The sequence below is a fragment of the Cydia splendana genome, chromosome 13 (assembly GCF_910591565.1).
Source record: "Cydia splendana chromosome 13, ilCydSple1.2, whole genome shotgun sequence".
Lineage (NCBI taxonomy): Eukaryota > Metazoa > Arthropoda > Insecta > Lepidoptera > Tortricidae > Cydia > Cydia splendana.
The window spans coordinates 5,544,947-5,570,708 of NC_085972.1; the positions used below are offsets into that span (position 1 = coordinate 5,544,947).

The 25,762-nt window shown below is 39.0% G+C and overlaps 1 protein-coding gene across 1 annotated transcript in view; it reads left to right on the top strand.

Moving 5' to 3' along the window:
- The first annotated feature begins 16,551 nt into the window (after positions 1-16,551).
- Positions 16,552-25,762, top strand: part of LOC134796412 (protein yippee-like) — an 87,162-nt gene continuing 77,951 nt past the window's right edge. Inside the window, exon 1 of the mRNA XM_063768614.1 lies at positions 16,552-16,721. The gene's annotated coding sequence lies outside the window, so the exon portion shown is untranslated. The remainder of the gene's footprint in view (positions 16,722-25,762) is intronic.

Sequence of the window (25,762 nt, forward strand, 5' to 3'; positions counted from 1 at the left end):
ACAGAACTGATGACGTCACTCGGTGTGAACGCAACTGACGTTTGCAACTTAGTTTTATTTAATCGTATGGCATAGTATGATAAACAGAAAACAAACAGTTATAAATGCAGATTAAGTCCAATCAGCCACTTGGTGGCCTCGTCGTTAAGGACGATCAGGTCTTCAGGAGGTCCGTTGGCATAGCGCGTTATGGGGCAATCCTCTATAATGTGCTGAATTGTTTGTACAGTCTCGCCACAAATGCAAGCCGGGGATTCCACCCATCCACAGCGGTGTTTGTAGTGAGCACAACGACCATGGCCAGTGCGAAGTCTGTTAAGGTTGCACCAGTGCCGTCTTGGGAGGTCAGATCCTTTAATTATGGCACCTGGGGTGATTCCGGAGCCCAGCTTTCCCGCCATCAATGAGTTCCACGACTGTGACCACTCACGCTTCAGGTTGAAACAACTATCGACAAGGCCCTTAAAGATACTGTAAGAGGCATTCCTAGATTTTAAGCGACAGTTGGCTGGGTTCAGAAACTCCGTATGAATTGGTAGGGCTGGGTTCTTTTGGATCCTTGCCGCTTCTCGCATCAGGGCCTCTTTCCTTCTCAAGTCTGGCGGAGCGATCCGAGAAAGCACTGGAAGCCAGTGGGAAGGGGTTGAGAGTAGCGTACCGGAGATGAGTCTCATGGCCCTATTCAGCTCAGCGTCTACTCTGGTGGCGTGGGCACTCCCCAACCATGCCGGTGCGCAATATTCAGCCGTGGAGTACACCAATGACAGAGCAGAAGTTCTCAGGACATTGGCACTTGCTCCCCAAGAAGTCCCGCTTAATTTCTGAAGAATGTTGTTTCGGGTCTGGAGTTTGCGAGCTGTGCCGGTAAGATGTTGTTTGTATGTAAGGGATCGATCAAGAGTGATTCCCAGGTATTTTGGGGAAGAATTATGTTTTAGTGTGGATCCTTCAAAATGCACCTTAAGCTCCTGCGTGGCACGTTGATTGGCCAGATGGAAACAGGATACCTCTGTTTTGCTAGTGCTGGGTGTTAGTCGCCATATCCTGAAGTATTTAGCTAGCACCTCCATATCGCCGGTTAGTGAAACCTCTAAGTTTTTAAAGTTTTTGTGCTGATTCACGAGGCAAATATCGTCAGCATATATAAACTTCCTGGCAGTGGTATTTGGGAGGTCGTGGATGTACAGGTTAAACAAAATGGGTGCCAGTACTGATCCCTGGGGCAGGCCGTTGCTTAACACTCTGGTGTCGCTAACTTCCGAACCTAAGTGCACGTTGAACCGCCTCTGAGAGAGCATGTTGGAGATTAGCTTGAAGATAGTCAGGTTAGGGACGGCTAACAGTAGCTTGCAGAGTAACCCCTCCCTCCAGACGGTGTCGTAAGCAGCGGTGAGGTCGACAAATACAGCCCCAGACTTTAGCCCTTTCTGGAAACCGTTTTCCAAGTGAGTTGTTAGGGCTAGTACCTGGTCCGTACAGCTCCGTCCAGCTCTAAAACCCGCCTGTTCAACCGGTACCAACCGATCTATAAGAGGAGCTATTCTGCGGTATATCAGTCTTTCTAACAGTTTATAGCAGTTGCTGAGTAAAGCAATCGGGCGGTAGCTGGAAGGGTCGTCGTCTCTTTTGGCTGGTTTTAGCAGTGCTATCACCCTTGATTCTTTAAAGGCTCTGGGGAGTTTGTTGGAGTGGAGAACATCGGAAAAGAAAAGAGACAGCCACTTTATCGCCATGGGGCTCAGTCCAAGCAGAAACTCGTTATAAATACCATCTACTCCAGCAGCTTTCCCAATCTGAAGCCCTTTAATTGCTCTTTGGACTTCTTCGGCTGTAAAAGGTTCTGCTAATTTTGGATCTTCCACGAGGTTCGACTTAAGTTCCTTCATTCTTTTCTTGACTTTCTTGGTCTCCAGTTTCACGCCTTTCGCTCTAGAAATGGACACCATCCTGTTTGCGATTTCGTTCGGATGAATAGCAGAGGTCTGTCGTGGTGCTGTTATTTTCCCCGTAAGTTTGTTAAGAACATTCCACGCCTTTCGACTTGACCGCTTGAAATCCATACAGTTAACCGTGTTTTTCCACTTGCTAGAACGGTTGGCATCCAGAGTCTGCAGGAGTTCATTGCCAATTGCACAGTCGCCTGTTTCCCGGTAGGTTTTATACAGTTTTTCACTGTCGCTATTCCAGCCTGGTATGTACTCCTTCCTGAAACCTCTGCACACATGGTGTTTAGCAGATGATAGTATGAGGCCCATAAAACGGTTGTAGTTTCCTGCTGCGGGTGGGATGAAACGGACACCAGCCTCGATTTGCCTTGTTGCAACTTAGTGGCGAGACAGGTCATAGTGCCATCTACTTCACTCTTGGTTGGTCTTTACAATTTGTTGAAACGAGTGACGTCAGGTGACATTTCGACTAATGATGCGTTTCGCTCACTAGCTTTTTGCGGGCAAATTATTGTGTTTTTTATTTATTATTTTAAGCAATTACCTAAATGATAATTTAATAACGAAAATGCATTTGTAACATGATATATCGGCAACAAACATCCGAATAAAAAATGTTTCGTTTCGCGTCTACAAAGCATGTTTGCTACATGCCGGGAAACCCTTGTTGTAGCTACGACTTAGCGCTACAACCGTAGCTTAGCAGTAAATTAGTTAATGAGCTTAGCAGGGCAAGAGTTGCGCGAGAATGTGGTAAACATCGGGGGCCTAGCCAAGACTGACAATCGTACATCGTCAAACGCCAGACGAACAGAAAAAAATGTATCGGGATGACAGGTGCTACGAAAAGTCCGTGATTGTTTCCATATTTTCCATATTTAAGTTTCCATTAACGTCTCCTATTAACGATAGTCATGTTGGTTAAGACTCCAGTTATTGACGCCTTGATATTGATAAAACGAAATGAGCGCAATAATCAAACTATATCGCATATGTAAATGTTGATCCTCTTGAGTCAGTAGGTAACTGACTGACAGATAACGCGCAGCCTAAACCGTTAAAAGTGGGATCTAGTGGCGGATTTGCAGTCTTTACCGCCCTAGGCCCCAGGCCCTGTGGTAATTACTAGCCGCCCCTTTCTCAGGACCTATACCATATAGACTGCCGCCCCTAACATCTGGCCGCCCTAGGCCCGGGCCTTTTTTTTTTTTTTGACGGAAGGGAATGCGTTTATGCACGGTGTGTGGGACTCGCCGCTCCTTTCCCCTCTCCTGGCAAGAGAGGGGGAGAATTTGGCCCTACCCACTAAGCCCACTCCGGCGTTTCACCCTCTCTGCCGTTCGTGAGGGCGCACTGGGATCGACTGGGATGACATTCCACCACGGCGCCCTCCGGCAGCCCCGGCTTATCGCCAGGGCCCCCCTCACAATGGGGGAGGATCAGAAACGCTTGATCCCCCCCTCCTCCGACAACGTGTATGGGGCCGTGCAATGCGGGTACGGAATCCGCTGACCCTACTGGGGCTCGAGGCGAGCATACGCTCTTTGCCTTCGACCCTGCCGTCTGCGTCGGAGAGGAAGCGCGTCAGCAGCCGCTTCTCGCACCCACTCCGCCTCCTCCTTCTGTGACATGGTTTCTTCGCAGAAGGAGGCCACCGCTTCCCATTTCCTCTCGCTACCCAGCATCGCCGCTATTATGCTGCGTAGCGAGAGGTCCGCTACCCCCGTGGCCGCCCTGAGGGCAGCTAACTGGGCCTTAAGGGAAATCCGCCACTGGGGATCTTAAAATTTGAAACATATAATAATTATATCTTTAAATGTTGTAGAGTTGCACTAAGAAAGTTTCCTTTTTTGACATTCAAATTCAAACCCTAAGACTAAGAAAGTTTTTTTTTTACATTCAAAGCCTAAGAGGGTAGGATTGGGGTTGAATGTTTAAACGACTTCTTTGCCGACGAAGTCGCCGGCAGAGGCTACATAAGTATAACATAATACGTTCTAGTGACGTATACTTCGTATAGCATAAAATAACAAAAGGCGACAAAAGCGGCGAAGAGGAGGTTTTAAATCTGCCCTATTTCTAAACGGGTCACTTCCAATCGGTTAAGTTAACCTAATTGCGAAAACAGAATTGGGTTAAATAGAAGCAGCTACCATTATACCTATTACGCTCATCTATTTACATATAAAGTAACATACAACTTAGTTACAAATAGGTACATGTGTGGAAACAGAACTTGACCAAATTCATTTACAACGTGAAGTTTTTTTCAGTGCATAATTTAGCATAATTTGTAAAATGTTTAGTACTATATTTAATTCTGTCTAACCTCGTAAGACCCACCATTAGAAAGTTTTCCAATTTTTAATTTGAACCTTGATCCATACCTGGAACGAAATTAATTTGTTTAAAAACAAAAGAAATACTACTTTATTTGTTTCTTGAAAGGTTCAAATTAGATTACAACCAATATGTACGGTCAGCCAAGAAAGTGGTCTACCACTTTTCGACTCTATCAATCAGATGATAGAGTTGAAAAGTGGTAGATCACTTTCTTGACAGACTGTACATTTTAATGTACATTTAGAATTTTAGACTCACGAGGCTAGAGCTTAAACTTAGTAGATAAAGCAAATCAAATTATTGACGAACCCACCAAACATATCAAAATTGTGGTTCTTTTCTCCCCTCCCTTTTACTACACGCAATGCTATTGGTTGATTCCTGCATGTTTCCTCTCATCGCTCATCTTTGCGTCAGTGGAAAGGCAGCTTAAAAAAGACACCCCCCTTTACAACACTTATTGAAATTGAATACCATCTTGGAACTCTTTAGAATATACGTTTGTTTATTCGTTTCGAGAAGCGATTTCCCCAAAATAAAATGCCAATAACACTTGTATAAATTGAGATCCAAACAACATTACAATAACGCCGCTCTTGAGCGCAAAATGCGTTATTTATACGCTTAAGCGCTCAGTCGATCGTTCCAATTGCTTTTCGGATACGCGCGAGTCGAATTCTCACGCGAACTATTAGTATAAAAACGTTTGGCCATCATTATCAACTTTAATTTAAATTTAACCTTTCGTTAAACATATTTAAATATATTTAGATCACAACGGTTAACTCACGTGAATTATTAGTCGCTATTGGCGAAATATCATTTGATATTTACCACCAGTTTTTCGGTGAAGAAAATCATAAGGAATCCTGCATACATCTGCGAAGAAATTCAAATGTGTATCTGAAGATTCAATCCGCAATGGGCTAGTGTGGGGACTATAGCCCAAGCCCTCTCGCGCATGAGAGGAGGCCTGTGCCCAGCAGTGGGACGTATATAGGCTGAATTTTTTTTTTATGTTGCACTGGCGCCCAACTCGACTCTTGCACTCGCGCAGCTATCGGAACTCACACCAGTAGTAGCTGGACGTGGGTTGCAATAACACCCACTTGATCTAGTGCAGTAATAATTTATTTTCCAGCTTGCATTATCGTATTAGCGTGAGGGAATGGATGTACGTAATTGGCTTGGAAACTAAAGCACTGTAATACTCGTATCCCATTTTACAAACGGTAGAGACATGCTGATTTTAGAACCAGGAAAGCTTTAGCCAATAAAGTTTAACACACTAAAGGCACGTAAAAGTCACATCCAAATAGAAAACGGGACATCAAATCATACTTATAGGTGAATACCTAGAGTGAATATCTTCTTTTCAACTTGAGCAAAAATGCGCATGTCCGGATGCTCTTTTCTTCAGGACGCATTTCTCAGCCGATTCTCGTGAAATTTTGTGAGCGGCTCGATAAAATGTTATTTTTAGGGTTCCGTACCTCAAAAGGAAAAAACGGAACCCTTATAGGATCACCTGTGCGTCTGTCTGTCTGTCCGACATTTAGTTTATGGATTTTTTTAAGATGGCGTAGCCATGGGGGTTCGCGAGGTCTACTACCTACATAACAGCCCCACTGGTATTTATACCTATGTTTAAAACAACATTTCAAAAGTATTATTATGACCTGTCTGGCAGGGCGGCCATTTTTACGGGCACTTTTATCACCAACTGCACTCCATTACTTAATTATATTTGAACTTCCAACAAGTACGAAGAAGTGTCCAGGTGGCGTTCAAGATATGCATGCATTTTACACCTTATTGCAATGGAATACGGTTCGGAATGTAAATCTAAGTACTCTACAAACACTTCGATAATTAAAACATGGTTGGACTTGTGGACCCATCAACTTCCTTTTAGCGATAACATACTTAAGTACCTGACTAACAAATATACTTAAATGGCGAAGGGTCTTTACTCTTTAGCGTGGTTTTGGCGAAGTTCATGGTCAGAGAACTAAACCTTGAAATAAAACTATGTAAACGGATTATATCGGGTATAATCAATTTAAAATGCATGACGTCCGATAATTAAAAAAGGGGGGCGCTACAGTCGTGCAAATAGACAATAAACAATAAGGAGGCGTCCATTAATAGGGAATATTACGCAAAACTCTGCGTAGAGGGCGTCACTAGGCCAATCACATAGCCTACCGTGAAACACGACAGTCGAAAGTTCGGTTTCTGCTTCTCTATCACTCTTGCCAGTCTTGCCTATTCGATCGATAGAGAGGCAGATAAAGAAATTTCGATTTTCGCGTTTCGCGGTAGGCCATCTGTAAACAAACGGCCTTGTTGCATCAATGTCATAGTGAAAACTTGTCAAAAAACTGTTTAAGGCCTAGTATGTATAAGTTACTCTATGGTTTACTAAACAAATTAGTGTTGCACTCTGGCGGCAGAACATTGCAGTAATACTCCCTATTACGTGAGTAATTTTTGAGGACCTTTTGACGTCGTGGTCGAAGTTCAACACATACAGCTTTAGACACGAGCTAAAAGTTGTGCCTATGTACGCCATGCTCCCAAAGATTGGAATAAATGTCGAGACACCGTCAGCCAGAAGATAACGCTACGTTAAGGGAATTACGACCCTCATCAATGAGGGTAACGACGCGAGGAGAAGGACATATCATTAAACGTGACTGACAAGTGACAAAATAGGTCAATAACTTTTTTAGTATGAGTTAGGTAAGGTTATGAGTTATGAAAATTTCCACTTCTTTAAATGGACGATGAAAGTCTTAGAAAAACGTATCCAAATTGTTTACTTTTGTAATGTTCACAGAAAAGAAGCCGGTTTTCCCGAACGTTTTTGACCCAAATAAATAAACATTACATGACATTATGTTATTAAAGATATAGAAATAAGTATAAAATGTCCCAATAGAACTCGATTCTCTATCTATCGATCTATCGGCGTTCCTAAGTTACAATCATTGAGCACCTTATCCTGTATCTCACAAATATAGGTACAGGCCATAATAGATCCGGCTTTCTCATTGGATATAATTGTTATGATATGTTTGCCCCGCCACTGTTAGGTTTAGGTATTTAACCGTGAAACATTGATTATCAAAAAAGCCAATAGGTATTAATAAAATATACTAACACCTTGTAGTGTAGACTAACAAAAAACTAACAAATCAAGTTCGAGGACAAAAAATCAGAGACTTAAAGTGAAGGCCGAAATCCAAGTCGAGATCTGTAACTAGGTACTAGAAATTCGGTTCCAAGTGCACACGTTTAAGTCTTAATATAAACAAATTTGAATCTTTATCCATTGATAAAAGAATCAAAATGTCATGTAGACATAGTTCGAGGTAACTGTTTAATATTACCTTTTGGTTTTGTAAATAAAGGAGTGCCTTGACCCGATATATCTTCTGTGAGATCAAGCCCTTAACACGCAAGCGTTAATATGTACACAAATCTTAACCTTATTTAGTATCGCATACGATCCAAAGAATTCATGTTTTAAAATGTGTTAAGTCTTAACCTTCAAGAGTTTTGATTATAAAATTTATACTTGATGTTTGTAACGGAATTTTTGGTATGAAGGTACGAAAATAATGAGACACTAAAACGTCTAAAACTGACCAAACATAATATACCGAAGTTGGGAAACCCAGGAGCTTAAAATGGGGTGAAGATATTTTAAACGGGTCACATACGGAAACACCTAATTTAATTTTAATTTTGCTAAAAATATGACGATCGTACATGGACATTACTGCAGTATAACACACTTTGGCCAGTAAAAAGTCGGCTTCGCCTCTGTGGACAATTTCATGGGATCTGAGACATTTCTTACTTTACTGCCATGAGGTATGTATGTAATATGTTTTTGACGTGTCCAGGAAGTAATGCAATCGGAAGCATTATGAATTATGATACGATTGACGTTAAAAGTACAAACATCATATTTGTCTTACAACTGTACCTACTTATTACCATATTACCAACTCTACTGGCCAATCTGCGATTGCAGTTTGTTGGAGAGATGCTCACATGTCTGTTACTCTGTTCGAAATGTTCCAATATTTCACAAGTAGATTCTTTTGGTCAACCGTAACCTGTTGTAAAATTTTCCCGAAAGCCACTGTTGGAAAATTCCTCGAACCGCAGACTTCCCCTTTCCCCTTTTACTAGAAAAACGTCTATTCTGTGTGCGGTTGTTTGTTTGAATTCGGGGAATTTTGAATACTTTGAGGCTGTCAGTGAGTCAAGTCTAGCTAAAAACATGATTCACTAGGGTGTAGTTCGTATTTAGAAACTAACTATTTAGTTAATTCTTTTTTATTCAATTCGTTGTCCGTCCAGTCCCGACCACCGTGTCGTCGGATGTCGTCCACCCAACGCTGCGGTGGTCTACCGCTCCCTCGGGTGCCCGCTCCATTCAAGGACTCGTCTTGTCCAGCGACTCTTGTCCATTCTCGCAATGTGCCCTGCCCATATCCACTTTCTATGAGCTGTCTCTAACTTTGGTCTTGCTTGGAATCCAATCGTTACGTTTCCGGTCTCGTAGGGCTAGCTCGAGCATCGCTCTCTCATGCCTCTCTGCGCGACTCGGAACTTCTCGGCGGACTTCTGTGTACGCTATATCTATCCATCAAATTACTGAAGGAAAAAAAAATCGGCTCTCATATTCGGATATACTTATCGGTATACTTCCAAAACATGATAACTGACAAAATGGTCAAAAATGAGTTGTTTATACAGTTTTGTTCACATTTTATTGTTTTAAATATATATGTGACATTTTTTTATTTATGATTATTATTTACAAAGTTATAGAGTGTAAAAAAGTACTAACAGACAGGAAATTAAATATAGTGTACAATGTGTACATGTAAAAAATAATAAGCGTATTTAAAACAACATATCTCATAAAACTGGTCAATGACCAGAGTGAATGGTGAATGAGGCGTCAAGAGATGAGGCGAGCCCTAAAAAATAGAGCTCCAAAAGCTCGAGTCTTTTGGATCACTACTGGTCATGCAAAATATATAAAGTAACGTTAACATGTTTTGACTGAATGTACCTATAATTAAGAACCTAGTTATAGCAACTGGTAAAATATCATAACATTATTCATTATTATTTACCTGTAGACATTTCTTTCAATACGCTATCTATTATAATACAACTAAATAATATTAAATTCACTTAAAACTGATTTAAGTATGCTCGGTAAACGCTAACAAAATCAGTATCATAATTTTTTTTAAGTAATTTAGTTAATAAGGAGTGTATTGTCATATGTTCCTTCAATAAAGGAGAGAAAAGTCAAAAATTTTAATATTAGAATCACTTATAACTGTTTACCTGTAAATAATTACACGTCGCATGTAATTTATTCCTTTTCATTTCTACGTTAGTTTTTAGAATTTGCTTATAATGCCGTGTGAACTAGTATTTTTTATCACTGTAATTTTTTTTTAATTATATATAATTATTTTTTATATGATTATAAACAAATACACAAAAATCAGTCCATTTTTAGGGTTCCGTACCCAAAGGGAAAAACGGGAAAACCCTATTACTAAGACTTCGCTGTCCGTCCGTCCGTCCGTCCGTCCGTCCGTCCGTCCGTCCGTCCGTCCGTCCGTCCGTCCGTCCGTCCGTCCGTCTGTCACCAGGCTGTATCTCACGAACCGTGATAGCTAGACAGTTGAAATTTTCACAGATGATGTATTTCTGTTGCCGCTATAACAACAAATACTAAAAACAGAATAAAATAAAGATTTAAATGGGCTCCCATACAACAAACGTGATTTTTGACCAAAGTTAAGCAACGTCGGGAGTGGTCAGTATTTGGATGGGTGACCGTTTTTTTTTTGCTTTTTTTTTTTCGTTTTTTTTTTTATGAATTATGGTACGGAACCCTTCGTGCGCGAGTCCGACTCGCACTTGCCCGGTTTTTATTTATACAGGTAAAACATGATAACTAACACATGTCATGTTTTTGTCGTCCAATATTTAATATTTTTCGGTTTAAAAATTTCACTTTTATCAATTTATAGACAATTTTAATATCCAAAAATTTTAAGTGTGAAAGTAAATTTGTCAAAACGCGTTTCTATTTCCCTTATTTGAGGATCAAACTTTCAACTCGCGTTTTCTCGAAACTATGTTTCAGGTAGTTATCATGTTTTAGAAGTATACCGACGATTTGTAAAATTCGAAATTCTCCCGCCCTTTGTACCAACCTGGAATTTAGTATAGATACATACAACAATTTAAGAAGCTCACTTTATACATCGATTTTTCAGTGTTAGCCTGTTATTGGTATATAAATGACAGCCTCTCGTTACACGTGGCTATTATTTTCAAGGACAGATCGATGGCAATATGGTGGATATGGTGCTAGTGTTGTAAGTACCTAATACTGATGCCAAATGTATACAAATACTAATACTTCTAACATATAATACAAAAGTACATATTACGCACTTGTCTAGTCATCAGGGCATTTCTATTTAAAGTTGTACCTCCATTTTTAGGGTTCCGTACCCAAAGGGTAAAACGGGACCCTATTACTAAGACTTCGCTGTCCGTCCGTCCGTCCGTCCGTCCGTCTGTCACCAGGCTGTATCTCACGAACCGTGATAGCTAGACAGTTGAAATTTTCACAGATGATGTATTTCTGTTGCCGCTATAACAACAAATACTAAAAACAGAATAAAATAAAGATTTAAATGGGGCTCCCATACAACAAACGTGATTTTTGACCAAAGTTAAGCAACGTCGGGAGTGGTCAGTATTTGGATGGGTGACCGTTTTATTTTGCTTTTTTTTTGTTTTTTTTTTGCATTATGGTACGGAACCCTTCGTGCGCGAGTCCGACTCGCACTTGCCCGGTTTTTTTTGTGTTAGGATTGGAATTTTCATTCTCTTTTGATACACGATCTAGAATACTCGAAAAAATATTAAATCAAATGACTGAAGTTTTTTTAGCGCAGAATGTCGAAAAACCGAGTAGACACAAATTTTGAGATTTATTTATAGTTTTTAGAATTTCTAATGTAGAGTCTGTTCGGAGAGAGAAGAGTCGTGGAAAGTATTGGGCCCCCGTGCATTCCACGAATCTTCTCTTTTGTGAATTTGGTAACATCCCGTCCACTGATTAGCTCCACATAGACCACATAATGTCATCAAAGACATATGTAACTTCGTATAAGACGTATAAAGTCTAAGGAAAAAACGTGCCTCGGAATTCAAGTAAAAGTCATTCTCGAATAGATGCCGCACACACCTTTAGCCTATCCTCAGCTAGATGGCGTGACGACACCGTTTCATATTTAACAATTTTAAGACATAGATATCAGTGAATGAACATGGATCAAAATGATATAAAAATAATAAAATCATTTATCCATATATATACATTTGTTGATAACTTTATGCGTTTTCATTTTGAGTTTTTGTCGTGTGTCGATAGATGGCAGTAAATTTACAGTGACTACAAAATTTACAATGACAGGACCCCTCTATACTATCTATTCTTTTTGATGTCATTGACCATTGTCAATGAAACATGAGTGGCCAAAAGTCGTATGTCGCATTATTGCGGTACTGTAAATGATGGCTTAAATGCTTTAATTTAAAGCGCAAATTGACTTATAGAAATAGAATGTTATAATCGCCATCAATTGTTTATATTTTTGTTTCACGCTTCCCGATGCTAGCCAGTAGCCATGAACCTACGCAATTTCGTATCTCACACCCACGTATAAAAATAGATTTTAACACAACGGAATACAGTTTACATTTGAGTGGATGCTAAAATGAGTGACTTGCGTTAAATTGTTTCGGTTTACGTATTTCAAGTTCAAGGGCATTAGGAGCGTGCCAATATTAACCTGGCCGTGCGCTGCCATCGTTTGCCGGGCATTTGCCTTAAGTCCATTGACATAGATATCTAGGGACTGGCTTTACAGGCAATAATAATGAGGCATGACATGAGCCAGTACAGCGGTGTGAAACCGCTACAACGCGATTGGTTGATGAGTTCACATCACGCGCGCGATTGGTTGACGAGTTCACATAACGCGCGCTAATGGTTGCGTTAGACTGCACGATTGGCTGGAATTCGTGAGTAGCACCGCTGAACTAGTACCATTTTTAGTGCCCCATTAGCCCGTCCTTAGATATTATACGTCAATGCTTAAGTCCCATTTAGACGGTTCAAGAACTTGTATGCAATATTCGATATGTCGAAGGCCGATCGTAAGATCAGGCAAATCGTGAAAGTCCTAAGCATATCGTGAAAATCTTTGTTTGGTTCCCTGGATCGACGGAGTCCCACTACACGCTCCTATTTCTGGACAGTTTGCCCTTCGGGCATCATTAAGCAACCTAACGAACCTATCCTACATATCTATTGGTTTAATGTGATTTTGCCTACATGTCTCGGGAAACTCATTGGTACGAGATTTAAATCTACGACCAGCGACTAAGCCGCGAATCTCAGGTAGGGTTACCAGATGTCAGGAATTTTCCTGACATGTCAGGAATTTTGGCCGTTTGTCAGGAATGCGGTCGGAATACGAAAATGTCAGGAATTTTAGTGAATCAACAGAATTTTTCTACTATGTACCTAAAAAGGTACATTATTCAAAAATACTTACATAAATCCAAAACAAAATCAAACATACAGATTCGCTTGCGGCTAGCCCAGACACTCAAGGGGCTCACTGATTAACACGGTATTTATCTATGGGCCAATAGTTGCCTGAAAATAAATGTTTTCATTCATTCATTAACAGTCCGCCGGACGGTATCGGCCTGTCAGTTGTTCGGAACTGTCAAAATTTTGTTCTAACTGACAGGCCGATACCGTCCGGCGGGCCCCTTCAGTGCACTCGGCTTCAGCCGTTCAGCTGTACCGTACCATATTGCGTTCCTTGTATTTTCTCCGTCACTCGCCGTCCACATGTAAACGCAGTACTGTTGATAACCTGATAAGAATTGTTATTGTTGTGAATGTGTTTTCACGACGTGTGAGCTAGTGTGCGTATGTTTATTTACACTGGCTCTACATGTGTGCGGTGTGTATCGGTGTAGATAATCTATTGAGGTGAAAATAGTGAAAATAAGATTGTACATCTTTAAGCTCTACTTTTTAGGGTTCCGTACCCAAAGGGTAAAACGGGACCCTATTGCTAAGACTTCGCTGTCCGTCCGTCCGTCCGTCCGTCTGTCACCAGGCTGTATCTCACGAACCGTGATAGCTAGACAGTTGAAATTTTCACAGATGATGTATTTCTGTTGCCGCTATAACAACAAATACTAAAAACAGAATAAAATAAAGATTTAAGTGGGGCTCCCATACCGCAAACGTGATTTTTGACCAAAGTTAAGCAACGTCGGGCGTGGTCAGTACTTGGATGGGTGACCGTTTTCTTTTTGCATTTTTTTCCGTTTTTTTTTTGCATTATGGTACGGAACCCTTCGTGCGCGAGTCCGACTCGCACTTGCCCGGTTTTTTTATTATGTAGTGATATCTTCACTCCAAACCATGACATTTATAAGTTTTATAACTGGGTTGGGGCACACGGCAGATTTTTATTAAGTATAAATAAACAGGTACTTACATACAAATTGAATTCTTGAAACTTATCCCGGTTGAGGCAGGGTGGGTACCTACGTATATATATTTGTAAGGCTATATATTTGTCTCAAAATTCGTAAAAATACGACGATAGGGACGACAACGATAGTCTTGTAGAGTCACTGTATTTGCGGCGTTTGATTGATCGATTAATAAATTATTGATTATGGCTTTATAAAGATCAGTTATATAACTTATAACTGCTCTTCTTGCAGGTTCAGCCACCATACTTGACCTGACAATAGGGTATTTTCCTACTAGTCAAATCAGTTACTCTTTTAGAACTGTCAAAACGATTTGCTAATATGGAATTGATATGAAACATTACATCGTGACGTCACGGTCAACTCACCTACTTTTTATATTTCTATCCGATTTATTAAATAGAACTTGTGTTTAAAAATAACTCCTATCTGTGTTTTTCTAATAATTATCTGGTGCTTTATTTCATGCATGGTGTAAAATAATTTATTTTAAATACAGTATATAATACCCTATTGTCAGCAGAATTTCGGTTTATGTGTGTAATACCTAATTTCGATTTAGGTCTAGCTATTCATGCACTGTGCCAAATACATATTTTGTTGGGATACGAGAACTAACCTTTAGGTTAAACACTTCTTTAGGTATATTACCGAGCGCGACTCGATCAATCCGGTCATAAGGAGGAGGCGGAGGCGTATTCTAATTCTAATAACAGGTTATGAATTTGATCTGGATTTGTTATGGATTGATCTATCAGTGTCCAAAGTGACCTTTCTTGAACCAGAAATGTCACGCTTGACACTGTCAGATCGTGTCTATAACTATAATATTATTAAACTCGACTATGACACCTGTCATCTCCATATAATGTATAACCTAAAAACCGGGCAAGTGCGAGTCGGACTCGCGCACGAAGGGTTCCGTACCATAATGCAAAAAACGGCAAAAAAAAACGGTCACCCATCCAAGTGCTGACCCCGCCCGACGTTGCTTAACTTCGGTCAAAAATCACGTTTGTTGTATGGGAGCCCACTTAAATCTTTATTTTATTCTGTTTTTAGTATTTGTTGTTATAGCGGCAACAGAAATACATCATCTGTGAACATTTCAACTGTCTAGCTATCACGGTTCGTGAGAGACAGCCTGGTGACAGACGGACGGACGGACGGACGGACAGCGGAGTCTTAGTAATAGGGTCCCGTTTTACCCTTTGGGTACGGAACCCTAAAAATGCTACATCTCGCAAAATTGTATTGAAATGACAGGTGTCATCTTACCCTTCGAGTTTGAAAAATATTATAATCAAGATAATATTCATAACCTGTACGGATAGAGAGTAGTGTAGAGTTTTATGAAATCACTAATTAGATTTATTTAAGTACTTTGTTGACATCTGAATTGTAAGGTTTGTTGTTGTAATTTATTTTCATTTTTAGTACATATAATGACGACCCTGTCATGGTGACCTTAATTTCTATGACATAAGTGCTCAATTTTGTTAACATATTTTATTTAAGGTGTATTCGGGTAATACCGAAAGTCGGATAATTCCGAAATTCAGATGAAAATCACCCTAAATTCCTTCATAATAAGAGTCTCTTTTCGGAATTATCCGACAGTTTTCGACATTCGGAATTACCCGAGTATACCTTATAGCTTAATAACGACCCATTCCTGGTGAATTTATTTTTTAAATAATTGGATTTAATTTATTTATTGTGAAACTGCTGACATACGATTGTAATTAATTATTAAATTACAATTATTAAATTGAATGAAATTTTGATTGTCAGTGTTATTTTTTCGTACTCCATTATTCATAATGTAAAAAAACTGACAATCACAATATAAATTCCTAAAAATTTACCATGTGTAATTTTAAGTGACATTGTATATTGTGAGATAAATAAATCATATCATATCATATCATATGATGGTCGTTCTTGTCTACGTGATAAAACAGTCTCCGTCACTTTCTATCCCACGGTGTTAAAAAGTGACAGTTATTTTATCACGTAGATAAAGATGGATAAAGCCATCCATAATACGCCGGCTGTTATTACAATCAGAATACACCAACGTGTAGTAACCACAGACTGCCGTATTCGAACTTCAAGATATTCACAAGAGACGACACGTACTAGATCCATTCTAGATACGTTAATAGTTTAGATATCAACTACATAGTTCTCTTTTGCAGCGCAATTCGGGCAACCAATGTCACTTTTACGTTAGATAGAGTAAGATAACTATTAGATGTGAATTGGATCTCTAAGTCATATCCTGTGGAAATCGTTCAACAGTATCTCCAGAATCGCGCAAATGTCAAATTTGACAGGTTAGATCTTAAACATATCGTTATCGTATCTTGGTGATGTCTAAAAAATGTCTAATAGATGTCTATTTCAAAATCCGAATCGGGCTCCTACGTGTAGTAGGTAACCAACTAACCACAGACTTGATTGAATCGCAAGAAAAACTCACGAGTCTCACGACACCTTCGGATTTTCACTTCAATTGTTCGCGTGTTCATTCACCGCACGCGCATGTGTGCGTGAACTGCGCATGTGCGGCTGCGTCTGCGCCTTTGTTTGTTGACAAGCCGCTCCGCTGCCCTCAGTTCAGTTCTGACCGTGCGACCTGATGGACGTATAGCACGCCAGCGCCCCTTCTAAATATAGTGCTGGTTATTTTCAAGTTTTCCTCTTCTGCGTAATATTGTGCTGTGTTTGTGGCCAGTGTTTTGCGAATTCGGATTCACTGTTTCAATTTGAAAGGTTAGTGTTGTTACTAATAAACTAGATATCGATATAATGTATCTATGTATCATATGTGTCCATTATGCAACTGCAATCGACGTAAACATACAGTTGTTATGGTGTGACGTTTGTAAATCAATAAATGGCGATAATTTAATCTGTACAGATGTTGATTGATGGATGCATAAATATCCGGTCGAAGGACCATCTTGTTCAATACAATTGTGATGTTTATATATTACTTTAGCGTGTCTGCTGTCTTTCGTTGTGAGATTTATAAAAACTTTACATTTTTTGCTGTAGCACGTGCTGATTTTCATACAAAGGATTATTTGTGACTCTTTTTGAACTTATTAATAAAAACGTAATGCGTTTAAAATAATTGTCAATGTCTAAAGCTGTAAAACATATTAAAAGGTGCTTTAGGGCATTCAAAACATTTATTATGGAAATGTAGAGTCTTTGTTCTTACCACGTTTGATATTTGAGTAAATACCTAGTCGTCTTTCGGAATTACAAATGTATTTATAGTTAAACTATATTGCAAAACCGCAAAGATGTGTACTTCAGACAGGTTTTATTCTAAATGACATATACGATCTGACAACAATTAGACTAACACAAATATTAGAACAAACGTATTTAAAACAGTACGAGTGGATAAAATATCACATATTATTGGGTTATTCTTTTATTAACCATGAAACTCAGCATAAATCATATCACAAATACCTACATCAATTATTTTAAATTTTTAATACAGCAGATACTGCACGTTTGCATTTTCGTTAATCACCAGGCCATTCATTTTTATAAAGAACAAAAATTACAAATAAAATAGTTTATCTACACACATATCATAAACTCTCTATGATACCTTCAAAATCCGTAAATAATGGCCCACATTACGATAAACTGTTTTGTTACAGCAAATTTCTTATCTGTGAAAATGTGGTAATAGCTTCATTACTATATCAAAATCGATTTGGTAATGACATTCAAATTTCGAACATCTCTGAAAAAAAGGCAATTTGATTTGACCCCTATTCTAATATCAGTCGAGATGACGTTTTATTCGAAATCAAATGACAATTGCATACAATATTGACAAATCTCGCTTGTAAGTTGGTATCGGACGATATGGTAATCGACCCCGACTCTAGTTTGTCTTTGAATTAAAAAAAAACTACGGATGCGTGACATGCGTGAAAAAAGTTTTCATTTGCCGCCATTTGACGTACAGTTTATCTTTTAATTAGTTTGTAAGTAAAAAATAATTTGTTTTGTTGTTTTTAAAGTAACTATAACAAAAGTTTCGTTTAAAATGTACGATAAAGATATTTCGGAGATGCCATCTCATATCCGCGAGTTCCGCCAGAGAGGAAAGTGCCCCAATGTCGGCTGTAATATGAGGTTAGTGAATATATCATAGAAAGTTTATAATATGTGTGTAGATAAAGCAGTGTATGTAACTGTACATAATTAGGCATTAAAACACTCGTGTGATACTATTATGAAACTCATTTCATTCGTTTCATAAACCCACACTCGTATTTTAATGCCTTTCATTATGTAGCAGTCACATAAACTACTATTACAAAACCGTCATCAGTTGATCTCGGCTAGCGATCGACTCTACAATTCGACGTAAACGCAAACTAGGTATAACCCTCATTGTACTATTTGTAAGTACATAGTGTACATACTAACGATGAAATGTAAGTAACAGGATATGAGATAAGAAGGTAAGTACCTAAATGAGTAAGTGAACAATCCCCACATGGAAAATGCAAACGCAAAGACTTTATTTAGGTAAGTACCCATATCTAAAACAATGGAAATTCGGAAAAAAAATACCTCAACTAAGTACATTTTCTTTTACCACATTTATTTGAGATCCGAACTAGGTAGGTATACAAGTACCTACTCAAAAAAATATCGAGACAGAAACTATCGAAAATCATACAACCCCAACGATTCCTCTCGAGTTAAATTAAAATGAAACCCCTTCGCTTCGCTCTCTCGATTATTGGGTATCGTCTTGGGTCGTCCCATTCGTTTTTCGTCAAGTTCTTAAATTAGTCCTATTCTGCTTTCGTCACTCATTCTACATTGAAAGCCACCGACGATTGTGACGAATGTAGAATGAGTGACGAAAGCAGAATAGGACTAACTTAATAACTTGACGAAAAACGAATGGGACGACCCAAGACGATACCGATTATTGCATCTACAGATTCTACAGTCAATTACAAAATAGGAAGAAAACGTTTAAAATAATTATTTATTCATAAAATTTACTTTTCAGATAGATGAATTTATTAACATCTAAAAACGAAAGTTATAAACAAGATTGCAACCATCGGATCCTCTAGAAGTCTAGAACACATATAAAGACATATGTCTATGACAGTGGTATATGCCTAGCAAACATTGCCAGATAAAAAAGAACCTTATACCGTTAACATAAAGCTGATATGTGAAAGTTTTGTTGTAATAAGATATGACTCTTTGCCTTAGAAAGCTTAAACAGTTACATTTGGCCGTAGCGGGACCGTGTAACGGGACACTCGCATTCGTCACCTGATTCGCTTGAGCTTTGCTTAGCCTTCATTTTAAGCCCTGTGCACTACACCGGCGCCACTAGTGATCCAAAAGACTCGAGCCTTTGGAGCTCTATTTTTTAGGGCTCGCCTCATCTCTTGACGCCTAAAAGGCTAAAAGCCTATTTAGCTCTTTAGCCCCCGAGTAGGGTTGCCAGATGGTCGGGATTAGGCGGGATTCTCCCGATTTTTAGCATGTGTTCCCGATTCCCGACAAAGTGAAAAATGTCCCGTAAAACAGCTTCACGTTATAAAACAATAATTTTAAGTTCCAAACTGTCGTCGAGCGAGCGAGCGACCCACGTCGAGCGTAGTGCCCATAATGTAAAATATCGTTGTTTTTAATTCAATTACTTTAATTTGAATGTTTTTTTTTCCCGACTTAAGTCCCTAAATCCCGATAAAATTATATTTTTTCCCGATAAAAGCACTATTCGATCTGGCAACCCTACCCCCGAGCCTAGTTCTATTTAAGAGCCTAGACTCTTGGGGCTAATAACCTTATTAAGCCCCTAAAAAAAAAAGCCTATTTAGCTCTTTAGCCCCAAGCCTTAATAAGGTTATTAGCCCCAAGAGTCTAGGATCTTAAATAGAACTAGGCTCGGGGGCTAAAGAGCTAAATAGGCTTTTAGCCTTTTAGGCGTCAAGAAATGAGGCGAGCCTTAAAAAAGAGCTAAAAGGCTCGAGTCCTTTGGATCACTAGGCAGGCGGCTATAGTTCGTTTTTTTAGCATTTGAAAAAGACTACGCGATCTTGACGTGTCTTTTAATTGAAAAACGCTTTTTTAAATCAGTAACTATTACTTAAAGCAAAACAATGTAACTCTAAATAATCGTATCTTCTTCTTCCTCGCGTTATCCCGGCATTTTTGCCACGGCTCATGGGGGCCTGGGGTCCGCTTGACAACTAATCCCATGATTTGACGTAGGCACTAGTTTTTACGAAAGCGACTGCCATCTGACCTTCCAACCCAGAGGGGAAACTAGGCCTTATTGGGATTAGTCCGGTTTCCTCACGATGTTTTCCTTCACCGAAAAGCGACTGACAAATATCAAATGATATTTCGTACATAAGTTCCGAAAAACTCATTGGTACGAGCCGGGGTTTGAACCCGCGGCCTCCGGATTGAAAGTCGCACGCTCTTACCGCTATAGGCCACCAGCGCTTCTACTCTAAATAATCGTATATGATTCATAATTGTTACTCGTACATATTTGCCGTGACTTATTTTTCAAAAGTGTTTTTCAATAAAAAGACACGTCAAGATTGTTTACCTTTTTTCTAATGCTAAAAAACGAACTACTTACTTATACCTATATCATATTTTCCCACTTTAATACCCGACGAGTGTCTGGAAGAGGCCTCGTTTTATGTTGTGTACAGTTTCGTTTCTATTTAGTCTTCTTTTGTATTGGAAAACTAAATTACAGAAACGAAGTGCAGGCCTGTCGGGTCAGAGACTCGTTGATGTCTTTTGTTCTATACGTTGAGTAATTATTGCGTAATGAATATTATAGTTTCCTACATTAAATAGTTAAATATATTATTCATAAAAGCGCTACAAACCTCAATTAGCTAGTAATCGTTTGTCTTTATCTGTCATTTTGACTTATGTATTTGTAAGAAAGGGATAAAACACAATTTAACTAAATCAGGCCCATAAATTTTATGAATAAGTCATTACTGCTTGATTTATAAAACCCTTATTCTATTGTATCGTATTGAAATATATAAATCCCACGAATGCTTTATTCACGAATACATCGAAAAGCTAACCTCAAATACTTCGCTATTATTTTTATAATAAGACGAACTTTTCATTGAATAACTAATGAAAATTCACGCAACAATAAAAATATTTTTTTAATTTATCCCGCTTTCGAAATAACCCCAATACACCTCTCCCAAATATTCGAGTTATTTCTCTTTTGTACTAATACAGTAAAATAAAATAATACGGTAAAGTGAATTGTCAGTAAAAGTGCAGCGTATAAATCTACTCTATCCTCTTCTTGTGTAAACCTACATACCCAGTTAGAGAAGGACGGATGTTAACCCCGCGATTAAATTAGCATTCTAGCGCCTCAGATTTGTTTATTTACATCGCTACCGACTTTACTTTCACACGCTCGTATCTTCTTTATGTCGCTTCATCGGAAAAATAACTCTATGTGTTTTATAATAAGATTCAAACTTCATTGAAGCTTCAATAAATATGTGAGGTAATGGAAAAGCTGCATCCGTGATTGTAGTTATTTTGGTTTCAGGGCAAACTAGAGACATTTGAAGTTGAAGTGTCATAAAATGTACGTTTATTTAAAAGTTCCAGTAAAATGAAAGGTCGTACATCACGAACATGACTATAGCCGTTATAGGGTAATTCGCCAATAACTGGCCACCGTTATACCTAATTGGCCACCCTAAACTAATAATGAATTTTATTCACCTATAAACAGAATTAATTTTATTACTTATAATTTATTGAAGGCTGGCCAGTTATTGAAACCTTATACTAAAATGAATTCTGTTTATAGGTGAATAGAATTCATTTTTAGTTTAGGGTGGCCAATTACTAACAGTGGCCAGTTACTGGCAAATTATATACCCTATAGGTATTATAATAAAGCCTATTATAGCTTGACTGAGAGCACGTTGCAGGGTTCCATGATAACGTATTACTGTTCCATTTTAAAACCAACGCATAGCCCAATTCGAGTTTTAGTCATTCGATTTGTTTCCGATATGATACTGATCTGCCAGTGTCAAAAGTGAAGTTTTTAGGGTTCCGTACCCAAGGGGTAAAACGTGACCCTATTACTAAGACTCTGCTGTCCGTCCGTCCGTGTGTCACCAGGCTGTATCTCACGAACCGTGATAGCTAGACAGTTGAAATTTTCACAGATGATGTATTTCTGTTGCCGATATAACAACAAATACTAAAAACAGAATAAAATAAAGATTTAAGTGGGGCTCCCATACAACAAACGTGATTTTTGACAGAAGTTAAGCAACGTCGGGCGGGGTCAGTACTTGGATGGGTGACCGTTTTTAGGGTTCCGTACCCAAAGGGTAAAACGGGACCCTATTACTAAGACTTCGCTGTCCGTCCGTCCGTCCGTCCGTCCGTCCGTCCGTCTGTCACCAGGCTGTATCTCACGAACCGTGATAGCTAGACAGTTGAAATTTTCACAGATGATGTATTTCTGTTGCCGCTATAACAACAAATACTAAAAACAGAATAAAATAAAGATTTAAATGGGGCTCCCATACAACAAACGTGATTTTTGACCAAAGTTAAGCAACGTCGGGAGTGGTCAGTACTTGGATGGGTGACCGTTTTTTTTTGCTTTTTTTTTTGTTATTTTTTTTTGCATTATGGTACGGAACCCTTCGTGCGCGAGTCCGACTCGCACTTGCCCGGTTTTTTTTGCCTTGTTTGCATTCTGGTACGGAACCCTTCGTGCGCGAGTCCGACTTGCACTAGCCCGGTTTTTGGTTGAAGAAATGTCACTTTTGAGTTTGACACACAATAAATAATAGTACTAAATTTTTAAATTTATTCTAAGCTTTAATATTCTAAGCTTAATAGTACTACTACTACCGTACAGAAAGGACACCCACAAAACCGAAGTTTGACAGCGATTCAGGGACGAATCATGCTATCCCTTTCAAATTTATGGCACTATCCCTTTCGGCTATTTAGGGTTCTCAATATTCAAATGATTATCTTATCTGTGGTCGTGCACGCAGAAGGACGTAAGTGGTGCCAACCCTAATAATTGTTCGGAGCAATGCCAGGCGTGGCTCACTCCGCGATTTCGTCGCTTTCCTACAAGTACATCCGCTCCACACTGTCGCCACCTAGCGGCCATATCTGCCGTGATCGTAACAGATGCGTTTTGTTAGAGAGTGAGTCTTCTGTACCTAGTACTATTATTTATTCTGTGGCAATGCTGAGCCCAACGGAGCCGAAAAACGCTAAAACTCGAATTGGCCTTGTAGCTGTGGGAGGGTCAATTCAGGTCAAACGCCTGTTGCAAGTATATAAGTAGGTCCTGATTTAATTTCTCGACGACATTTTCTCGCTTCAACAGTTATGTTACTAATTTAATGGATTTTTTTTTGGTGTCGATTTTTTTTGGTTTTATTTGAAGAAAATTTGACTTGATTGAAGAGTTCTTAAATCTGGGTGGAATAAATATGAAATCGAAATCAGAGACATTCATTATTGTTATTGAAACAATGCAGTCATGTTAACTTCTCGTAAGGTCGCCAACGAAGGACGAAAACTTGAAACACACTGAAGTCAACAGCTGTTTAAATCAGCTCATTACTATACCTAATATATCAGTAGGTATAAACTGTAAGGTATAATCACGGTAAAAATCACTTTTAATCAGGTAATTCCGAAAGAAATAATCACAAAAAAGAGGCGTATAATTCCGAAAAAGGACTCTTATTACAAGGGAGTATGAGTGACTTTTATATCATTCTCGTCCGAAATTACCCGATGACACCTTGCTTATTTTCACTACCTACCATAAATTTGTCGGATGTTTATAACAACGCTAATTGATAACACGTTCTCGTTTCGTCAAATTTTTACCATCCGCTCTCAAAGTAAATACGTCTATCGGCACCATCATAAAACGTGAAATAAACATTCATAGTCACTCCCACTAGTCCCACTCGAAAACATGTATATTATTGTATATTCGTATCGCATATTGACCTCCTTTGCGGTCAACGGAGATAAAAATAAATAAACGAAAGTTAACCAACCTCTAAATTGATACAACGACTTTTGATTTGAAGGATGCAAATTGCTTCCTAAATTATTTAATTGTGGAGTCGAACTCGTTCCGATGTGTTTTATCACACTTTTGGGACATGGATAGTTGTTTTGAATGTTTACGGTAGATGGAATTCATTATGGCTATTAATGGCTTTCACTCCTTAAATACAGCAATATCAAATATGTTTTGCTAATGTCAACGTGGAAGGCCACACGCGAAAGTAACTACCTATTTGGAAAACTTGGTTGTAACGACTTTTTACATATCGTGTTTTGCGGTTAACCATTCAATGACATCGTTTTCTTTAAGGGGCCCACAGATTACCAGTTCGCCCTACGATATCAGCCTGTCAGTTGTTCGGAGCTGTCAAATTTTGCGTTTGAGCGGTTTCGCACTACGTCCGATCCGAATCCGATCCGAACCCGTGTAAATGATCGGCTCGATTCGGAAAATGAATTAGATTTCTACTAGACTTCAACAAGTTACGATACGGATAATTTAAAGATATTTGTACGATAGAAATGTCAAATTTGACGTTTTCGCGATTCTGGAGGTCCTCTTGAACGATTTCGACAAGTTATGACTTAGATATCCAAGTCACATCTAGTCGATATCTAATGTAGATCTAGTTGATCTCTAAATCGTCTCAAGATCTAGTGATTATCTCGAAATCCGAATAGGCCTGATGGTCCGCAGTAGCCGTAGAACTATTTCTATGGTAAGTTACGCACTAGATCCGATCTCCGTCGTCCGATTTCTTTCCGTCATTCAACGTGTGCGGTGCGTAACTTACCATAGAAATATTAGTTCTACAGCTACTACGGAGTCTACGGACCATATTTTCACGGGTTCGGATCGGATTCGGATCGGACGTAGTGCGAAACCGCTCTTTAACTGACAGGCTGATATCGTCCGGCGAACTGGTAATCTGTGGGCCCCTTTATATGCGTTTTCTATATTTATGATACCAACACAACAGTCGTAAACATTGTCTAAGATTCAGAGAATTACCATTAGAACTAGAGCGGGTTTTGTAACCATGTGCAATTGTTCGTGTTTATTATTGTGTAGCAGCAGGAGACTGCAAAAATAGAAATACATAGAAATAATTTATTCGTAAACACAAACACAGAAGAGAAAAATATACTAAATAGAGAAACATAGGAAGGAGTAAGTGCCACGAAATGGTCTCATCTCAGCATGATACTGGCGACTTCTACCACTGATCTACCGAAGAGACCAGCCCGTGAAACAATCACGACAGGTAACAAAAATAATTAACAAAAAAGAAAATATATATATATAGAAAAAATGCAACACAAAGTCTGTCAAGCCATTGCCGTCAGTAGAAAAAAGCGGCAAATTTAAAAAAAAATTGGCACGAAGAGTTATTGGCACATAGCAAATTTGTATTTCGGGCCTTTTTCTACTGACAAATTTGTTTAACCCGCTATAGCACTGCAGTTTTCACTACACTGTGACTGTGACCCCTAGTATTGTCCAAACATCGCAATCTTACGTGTCACTTAAATCAGTACCTGTTCAGATGAAACCAGTCCAACCAGTCAGATATCTAGATCGATCCAGTGTTCAGGTCTTTGTTCGCGGACAAAAACCGATGCAGCGGAAATGCCGGATTGGCTGATTTCACTCGGAATCC